Here is a 9585-nt window from a genome sequence, read left to right as displayed (position 1 = left end):
TTTATTTCCATATAGCTCCACACTGGTTCTAGGACAGGAGATAAAATTCACCACTAATCTATTTGAAATATCCAGTTGTATAAAGGCCTCAGATTTTGTTTCACTTTGAAGTTACTGGGTTTTCGGAGGAATCTTAAAGTATACCCATATCATTTCTCTCTGATTTGCGATCATTATTAACCAGAAAAATACCATATTGTTATGATATCCTTGGACGGGAGGTATGCTGGGTCCATGGGAGTTAATAGGAATCAGCTGAGTATCATTTCTTTTTATAGATTTATTTTTTTAGAGCAGAAGTTTGCAAACTCAAAAGTTAGTGGGATAGGAAGGGGGATAAATTTGGGAGGTTAAGGTGTAGGATGTTGTGTGATGAGGTACATGTGTGAAGGCAGCCAGCTTGGTAACTGCCTTTCCTAGCAGCATTATCACATTCCCAAGCACGGACACCTCAGTTCCTTTTTTTTTTTTTTTAATTTTTTATTTTTTATAAACATATATTTTTATCCCCAGGGGTACAGGTCTGTGAATCACCAGGTTTACACACTTCACAGCACTCACCAAAGCACATACCCTCCCCAATGTCCATAATCCCACCCCCTTCTCCCAAACCCCCTCCCCCCAGCAACCCTCAGTTTGTTTTGTGAGATTAAGAGTCACTTATGGTTTGTCTCCCTCCCAATCCCATCTTGTTTCATTTATTCTTCTCCTACCCACTTAAGCCCCCATGTTGCATCACCACTTCCTCATATCAGGGAGATCATATGATAGTTGTCTTTCTCTGCTTGACTTATTTCACTAAGCATGATACGCTCTAGTTCCATCCATGTTGTCGCAAATGGCAAGATTTCATTTCTTTTGATGGCTGCATAGTATTCCATTGTGTATATATACCACATCTTCTTGATCCATTCATCTGTTGATGGACATCTAGGTTCTTTCCATAGTTTGGCTATTGTGGACATTGCTGCTATAAACATTCGGGTGCACATGCCCCTTTGGATCACTACGTTTGTATCTTTAGGGTAAATACCCAATAGTGCAATTACTGGGTCATAGGGCAGTTCTATTTTCAACATTTTGAGGAACCTCCATGCTGTTTTCCAGAGTGGCTGCACCAGCTTGCATTCCCACCAACAGTGTAGGAGGGCTCCCCTTTCTCCGCATCCTCGCCAGCATCTGTCATTTCCTGACTTGTTGATTTTAGCCATTCTGACTGGTGTGAGGTGATAACTCATTGTGGTTTTGATTTGTATTTCCCTGATGCCAAGTGATATGGAGCACTTTTTCATGTGTCTGTTGGCCATCTGGATGTCTTCTTTGGAGAAATGTCTGTTCATGTCCTCTGCCCACTTCTTGATTGGATTATTTGTTCTTTGGGTGTTGAGGACCTCAGTTCCTTTTATTGTTATTTATTTTTATTACATCACACTTGTTTTTTCCTTGTAGTTCTTATAGTGAGTTGAATGCCTTCAGCTTAAGTTAGGCTTTATATTAAACTTGTAAGAATAAATTTTTTGCTTTCACCAAAGAATATACTCTTCTCTCACTTTGGGGGGGAAAAATCTATGAGGAAGTCTATATTTCATTTTTCCACTTTTGATGTAGGCATGAATGCAAAGATATATTTCTGTGTTCCAAGAAAATCAGCAGTGCAAGGATAAATGATAAATGGCAGTTCACACTTGGTTTGTGTGTTAGAGAGAAAACAGAAAGTGGTGATTAGTGGATTGAATCGGAGAAACGAAGCAGCATCTAAAGGACGCATTACCACTCTGCTCCAGATGTGTCACGTGGGAATGTCAGAAGATGGGCCAAGCTTTGTCAGATCTTCTGATTTTTCATGAAGAGTTGGACATTTGAATAAAAATCTTCTGATTTCCAAGTATGGGCTACCAAGTCAATTTATAAACAAATGTGTGGGTCAAAGAAAGCACAGTGCCGGCAATATCTGGCTCGAGGATCTTGGTTTAGAGCATGGACTTATATCTGAATCTGGAAGTTTACGAGATAGAATTTTAGTTCCTGGCTTTTCTGCATAATTATGATACATATTGTTATTTTCAGCTAACACTGAGCAGTTATAACCAAGGACAATTTTCTAGAGACAGAATGAGACCCAAATAGGGAAGACATCCCAAGGGCTCATGTGAAACAAATCCATGTGGCATATGCAAAGGAATAAACGAAAGGAGAAGGACCTGGGCCCCAGGCTGGAAGACCACAGAGACGTCTCTCATTCACATTGGCCAAAGGTCTTTTCACCTGTTCCATAAGGAACTAAAATAAAAAATAAAATAAAATCTGCTGTGATTGATTTCCCCCAGACAATGATGTGTGTAGCATGTGTGTGGAAGGGGCAGGGGAGAAGAGTTTGTGCCGCTGAGATGCTGGTCAGGGGCAGAACTTAAGCATGAGCTGGAGCTGGGAGTATATCAGCTAGAGACCCTCTAATGGAAGGTCTAATGTGACCTTCTTTGAACTGGGTCCAGGACAGTGTGTCTTATTTCCTTTTCTGGAGCACAGCCATTTGGTAGACTTGGCCAAAGTGGAAGATCCTCTCTTTGACCACAACCTGAGTGGTAGAAATTCCAGCGCTTTGACAGGACAGCCTGGAATTGAACATGATTTTCAAGGACAGCTGCCTTTTTGCCTTTGCTGCTTGGTAGACTAAGAGGCTTCTCTCAAAATTGTGGGCTGTAGTCTTGCTTGAGTATCTATAAGTATTCTGTACATTGATCCTTGAAACTCTCTGGGGACCTGACAGAGGTAAGAGACTCTGTTGATACATGAAAGTGCTAGTTTTGAGTGCTTCTGTTAAGCACCCGATGTTGAAGTAGTTCAGGCATCACTGAAATCCAGGTCATTTTGTCCTGAGGGACTTTGGAAACTTGATTCATTTCTCTACTCACTCCCCATCTCCCATTTCTATTTTTGAATAAATTGTCAGCCAAGAAGGGGCCAAACTTGATTGAGTCAAGTGTGGATCAATGGGCTGGAGTTTGGGATGGGTTTCTTTGGACAGGAAACTAGAATATGGCTTCTTATTGGACTCAAGAATTGATAAGACCAAAAACCATAAAAGAACATGAAGAAGAGGTAAATTAGGAAGATTGCTAAATCTGTGGCTGCAGTGACAGGAAGTTAGAATTTGAGGATTACAAATGGAGAAACAGAAGTAATCCTGGATCTAGTTAGGGGTGATTAGGTGGAAGAATAAGAGTGATTCTGATCAATTGCTTAGAAGAGAGTGACAAAATCTGTCAGTGGGCACCACAGGAAAAATCTGCCGCAAAGCCTTCCTGGAACACTTTTTTGGAAAGTCGGTTGTGTTTAATGATCATTTACATGACTTTACTTCCTACATTACAGAGTCAAATGCAAGTTTTGCATGAATTTTTAAGATAAAACCTAAGACTTCAAAGACAATTTACCCTTGTGCGGGCTGCTTTGAGGTGTGCTCAAGCCATCAGACATGCACATCTTTCTCCTTTGCTATTATAAAGGACACTTGGGCAGGAAAATCTAAGAAGCAATGGGGAAGAACATCAAAGAGTGGTCTGGGCTTGTTCCAGTGGGCAGGAAGTGCATGGTCCCATGGGTGCATCAGCTGACTTTAAAGGACAAAGAAGGAAACTTTTGGTATATCCTGTATAATCGTTGCATCATTGCATCAGTCTGTGCCTACTTCAACTATTGAGTGCCATCTTCAGAAGTGGTATTTTTCATTCATTGAAAAAAAGTGTTCCTTGGTTAAGTAGATTGGACCCTTGAAACAAATTTAAAGGCTTTAAAAAATTTTAACTAAAGTACTTTTCAGAACAATAAGTATGCAAATGAAAATTATTAACAGACAAACTCCTTTTCATTTTTAAGGTTTACTGCTTATCAGAGCAAGGAAACAAATGGAAATAAAAATGCCCTGGTAAAGCACGGGGAAGTCACAAGTTTCTAGCATCTTTACACATTTTTTTTTTCTGGTTAAAATAAAAATATGTATTTATACATATCCTAAAGAATAAAGCAGTCGTGTTTTCAGCAGGTAATTTTCTTAATACATCTTGTGACTCCCCATAATATCTTAAATGGTAGTGGTCCTGCTCCACAGGCTTTTTCTGGGTCTTTGATTTTTCACTTTTGTTTCTCACAGTGATGCTTGCAGCATTACCTCCCAGCATCTGGCTTGGCTTTTAGGGAGGATTATGTAGAATTTTTTCCTTCCTGATTACCCCTCTTCTCAGTATCAAAGCCTAAAGATGCAATCAAAGCAGAATAGCGGCAGCCTTTATTTCTTGGAGAGGACATTTGCACTTCTGAAGACAGCACACTGGTGCATACCAAGTTCCCGGCTCTTCCGCTCAGCTCAGGAACATTCCTTCTGGACATTTTCTCTCATGCACATTCAACAAAATCATTAAAAATTAATATTAGGGCCAACCAAACATTCTGTAATAACACTGATGTAAAAAAGATAAATATAACATTTATAGGATACAGTCCTACTTGAGGATTTTTTAAAAAATTTTGTCAATAGTGTCACTGATCTTTTTGGTCTGAACTCTAGTCCCCCGCCCCCACCACCCTCAAATTCATGCGTTGAATTCCTAACCTCTGATGTGACTGTATTTGGAGGTGGCATCTTAAAAAAGGTAATAAGGGTTCATGAGATCATAAGGGTAGGGCCCTAATCCAACGGGAGTGCTGTCCTTATAAGAAGGGGGAGAGGCAGTAGGGTTGCTCAGGCACAGAGAAGGCATTTGAGGACATGGAGAGAGGGTGGCCGCACTCTGCAAGCCGAAGCAGAAGGACTCAGGAGAAATCAAACCTGCTGACACCTTGATCTTGGACTTCCAGCCTCCAGAACTGTGAGAAAACTTATTCCTCTTGTTGAAGTCACTCAAGTTGTGGTATTTTATTAAGGCAGCTCTGGCCAACTCACACATGAATTGTGTTCCCATTTTTGCTATGAGTTCTAAAAAACTCAGAGCCAAATGTGAAGTTTATGGAAACCATACTGTTATTTCTCATGGTTCACATGTTTTGAGTCTTTCTTTTTTGTGACACAGACTTTTTCTATTTAAAATTTATTAGCTTATTATTTGTTTTCATTGTTTCCCGCCTCAAAGTCTTTGTAGGAAAGAACCAGGGTACAAAGAAATAAATAACAATTTTAAATGAATTCTTTGTGTTTATAGGTTTTCATCCTGTTTCACAGGCTTACCTTCTCAGTGTGTTGTGCTGGTCCCTATTCATTTTCTAGACCCTTTAATGTGGGAGTGCTGCAGGGCTCAGACTTAACTTTGTCCTGAGCAAACTGGCTCCCTGCTGGATCTCGGTCAGTCTCATTCCTTGAAACATCAGCATTATATACCTTTAGCTTAAACTTTTCCCCTGAACCCCTCACACAAATATCCAACTGTCTATTCAATTTCTTCACTTGGACATCTACCAGGCATCTCATATTTAATTTGTCCAAAGCCAAGCCGAACTCCAATTTTTTCCCATTCCTTCTGGTGGTGTTGATAAACCATCTTGGCCTTCTCCATCTCAGTAAGCACCAACTCCATACTTTCAGTTGCCTAGGCCTAAAACCTTGGAGTCACCCTTGACTTTCCTTTCTTTCATCTCCAGTTTCCCATCTTACAGCAAGTCCTGTTGGCCTTTCCAACAAAACCTCATCTAAACGTTGACCATTTTTAATGCCTCTTTTGCTACCAAAGTAAAAGCCGCCATCACCTTGCCTTCTGACAATCTTTCTGCTTCTGTGCTTCCCTCTAGTTTTATCCACAGCAGCTAGAGCATCCTATTAAAATGTAAGTCAGATCAGGGTACTTCACTGCTCAAAAACTTCCCCCTGGAAAGAGATGGTTTTCCATCTCTTCCGGATGAAAAGGTGACCAAAGGGCTAGTTTTACTTACCCCTCGGACATCAAGTGTTTTCCCCTGACTCCCCCGGTTATAGCCCTGCTGGCCTGCATTTGTTGCTGCTTTTGCCTGACACTCTTCTGCAGGCTATCTGCAAGTCTCACCCTCATCTTCAAGTCTCTTTATCGCTTTATTAATCAAATATCACTTTATTCAAGAAGCTTACGCTGTAGTGTGCTGGTATATGTCTAACAGCCAGCTCTCTGAGGAAAAATGTATGTTTGTATTCACATCAGAATGTGACTTTTAAAGTTTCATCTGCATTGTTGACATTTTATTCATCACTTTCTGAAGTTTAGGGGGACCATCGACAAATAATAAACCAAGCCCTGATTTGGTGCATTCATCAAATTTCGTGGTGTAAATATTCCCACCATGGCCAGTTTCAGGCTCCCACAGTTCTGTTATTTAAGGCGGCGTGGGGAACAGACAAGCCATAGTAGCACTCCCTTACATAGCAATTCCACTGTACAGATGCGATAGACTTGAATAACCTCAAAAATGTAGAAAAGAGTCAATTGTAGCAAAATAGTTAGGAAGTGATTCATTTAAAACACTTATTACCTTTGTTTTTATAAAGCTTATTTAATTTTAAGTTGATAGAATTTAATTTTTAGTGATGACTGTTTTTCAATGGGCTTACAGAATTCCTGGCAATCTGTTTGTTTTTGTGAGCCGGCAAGAGTAGGGTCTGGTATAGCATTGGCCATTTTGCTTATTGTCCTGTATCAGATGGCTATCCCTTCTAGTCACTCTTCAGCCCCCCTTATCCTGCTGTATTTTTCTCCACTAGCATTGAAGACACACACACACACACACACACACACACACACACACACTTTTTTTTTTTTTTCTTGCAATTGGAATTTAGGTGAAGTAAAACTAGGTAATTTGCTTTTTGCTTTTTTTTTTTTTGTTAAGATTTTCTTATTTATTTGACAGACAGAGATCACAAGTAGGCAAAGAGACAGTCAGAGAGAGAGGGAGGAAGCAGGCTCCCCTCTGAGCAGGGAGCCTGAGGTGGGGCCTGATCCCAGGACCCTAAGATCACCACCTGAGCTGAAGGCAGAGGCTTTAACCCACTGAGCTACCCAGGTGCCCCGATAATTTGCTTATTTTTTCATCTCTGTATCCCTAGTGCTTAGAATATGTCTTGTACGTGCTTTAGGTGCCTATTTATTGAAAGAATGGATGCGTATATTATATTTTGTTCAAAATAGGTATTAGCTTGGTATGGAAAAAGCAAACAACTAGTGATCAAAATAGTAGTCCAAGAAGCCGTGGTTTAATACTACTAATATTTTAATGTTTATCTCTAAGAGATAAATACTAAACCACATTCTGGTTGGAAATTTGGTATTATCCATTTTTGGCCTGGTATTTGTGAGTGTTATTTAATTTTTCTGAAATGAGTTTTTCCTATCTGCAAAATGGATACTCAGATTTTTTTGATTATTAATGAAAACACTATATTCAAAACAATTTGTTAAACTACAAAACATTATATAAAGGTTGGGTTTTCAACTCATATGTCATTACCCACATTGTACTATTGACATAGTTAAAGGCTTTACATCAAAGCCCAGGTTGGCTGAGTACAGACAAGCATAACCTGTTTTTTCCCAGCAACGTGCTTTCCCAAATAACATTATGCCTCATAAATATGCCAGAGTTCTTATAGCGAGTCAGCAGTTACATGAAATGTATAAGTCCTTGCAAGACTGTAAAGCCTTAAGAGAAAACAATAAAGTATTACTTTTATATTGTAGGAAAGAGGAGCTGTTGAGTGTTATAAATTTTTTAAATTTGTTTTTTTTTCTTTTTTTAAAATTTGAGACAGAGAGAGAGAGAGAGAGAGAAGGAGCACCAGCAAAGAGGAAGGTCATAGAGAGAGGGAGAAACAGACTCTGTTGAGCAGGGAGCCTGATGTGGGACTCCATTCCAGGAACCTGGGATCAGGACCAAAGGCAGATGCTTCACCGACTGAGCCACCCAGGCGCCATGAGCATCATAAATATTTACAACTATTACGACTACTACAACTTGCTTCCCAAATAGGAGTCTGAGTATTTCTAGATGTATGTAACACTGTCTAAGGGTGGGGCAGGGACTAAGGTGAGAGGACAAGATCCCCGTGACGTGCTTTCGTGGATCATCAGTTGTACTCCACCATAAATAATACAAAGCATTCTTTTGGAGAATAGTAACAATCGTATCAGTGTACACTTATATAGTTTTTAATATGTATCAGGCACTGTTCTAAATGCTTAACTTGTATCAAGTCATTTAATCCTCACAACTCTGTGAAGTAGGTGCAATTATTATCTGCATCTGGAAGATGGGCAAACAGAGGGACATAGAGGTTAAGAAATTTGCCAGTATCACACAGCTCATCGTGGGGAAGCCATGATTTCGACCTAGGTGTCTGGTTTAAGAGTCTGTGCTTCTGTTACTGTGCTATCTGTCCCGTGAGAAGAAAAAGGACTGCTTGCGTTGGCAGCACATACACAAAAAACTGGGGTGATACAAAGAAGATTAATATGGCTTCTGCATAAAGATGACTCTCAGATCCATGGAACATTTCATATTTTTCTGGATTGATGCCAGGTTTAGGGTATTTGTTTTAGTAACATCCTGTGGTTTAAAAGAACAATTATTGGACTTAAGTCAGAAGATTTGGGTGACAGGTCCTATGCTGTGGTTTACTAAATTAATAACTTTGGGTAAACAAACAAACAAACAAAACAAAAAAGAAAAGAAAAGAAAAGAAAAAGGAACCAATATAGCAATGTCTTCCAAACATCTAGGTTTTCAAGTACTCCCTTTATAATTCTTATTTATAAAAAAAAAATCCATGAAATCAACAGACTGGTCAGAGGTTCATGTTTTGTTCTAAGACACACTTGAAAATAAATTCGTATTTACTAAAATAAAAAGAAACGCAGGTGACTCTTGAATGAGGCGAGGGTTAGGGGCACCAGCCTCCATGCAGCTGAAAATCTGTATATCACTTTGGACTTCTGCAAAACTTTACTAATATGCTGCTGTGGGCCAGAAGCCTTATGATAGCATAACCAGTAAGTTAACACATATTTTGTATGGTCTATGTATGATATACTGTATTCTTACAATAAAATAAGCTAGAGAAAATAAAATGTTATTGAGAAAGTCACAAGTTATATTTTCAGTACTATAAAATAGTTGCGTATAAGTGGGCCCACACAGTTCAAACCGGTGTGTTCAAGGGTCAACCATATATTTATCTGTATTTCATTCCAGATGATCTCATCTATCATGATTGTGGACACATTGGATTATGGAGTAGATTGCAGCAAAACTGAAACAAACAGATAATCAAGATGTCAAAATTTGAACTCATGGCAAGTATGTTGTGTAGAGTTAAACCTTCTGGACACACTGTCCTGATGTCAGAGACACGTAGGTGAGAAGTGTGAAATCAACTGCGTAGGGACTGAGGCTTAGAAAACAAAACAAAATCTGAGGATACATATCTGTAAACAGTGGGGATTAGTCATGGGGTTTCTCAGGAGTCCTTATTATTTCCTGACATGCGGGATACACCCTGTATAACAATCCTTGTTCTCAAGTATCTCAAAGCCTACTGGGCAAGGCAGATCTGTTGATATTTTAAAGCAATGT

General features: G+C 39.4%; 1 non-coding gene across 1 annotated transcript; it reads left to right on the top strand.

Annotated features, from left to right (window-relative positions):
• Positions 1-8409: 8409 nt before the first annotated feature.
• On the top strand, positions 8410-8517 carry LOC116589593. The gene has a single exon (XR_004285358.1). It is a non-coding gene; the product is annotated as a U6 spliceosomal RNA (small nuclear RNA).
• Positions 8518-9585: the final 1068 nt, after the last annotated feature.

The sequence above is a fragment of the Mustela erminea genome, chromosome 4 (assembly GCF_009829155.1).
Source record: "Mustela erminea isolate mMusErm1 chromosome 4, mMusErm1.Pri, whole genome shotgun sequence".
Taxonomy (NCBI): Eukaryota; Metazoa; Chordata; class Mammalia; order Carnivora; family Mustelidae; genus Mustela; species Mustela erminea.
Note: the sequence above shows the minus strand (reverse complement) of the source record. Positions and strands in the feature narration are given on the sequence as shown.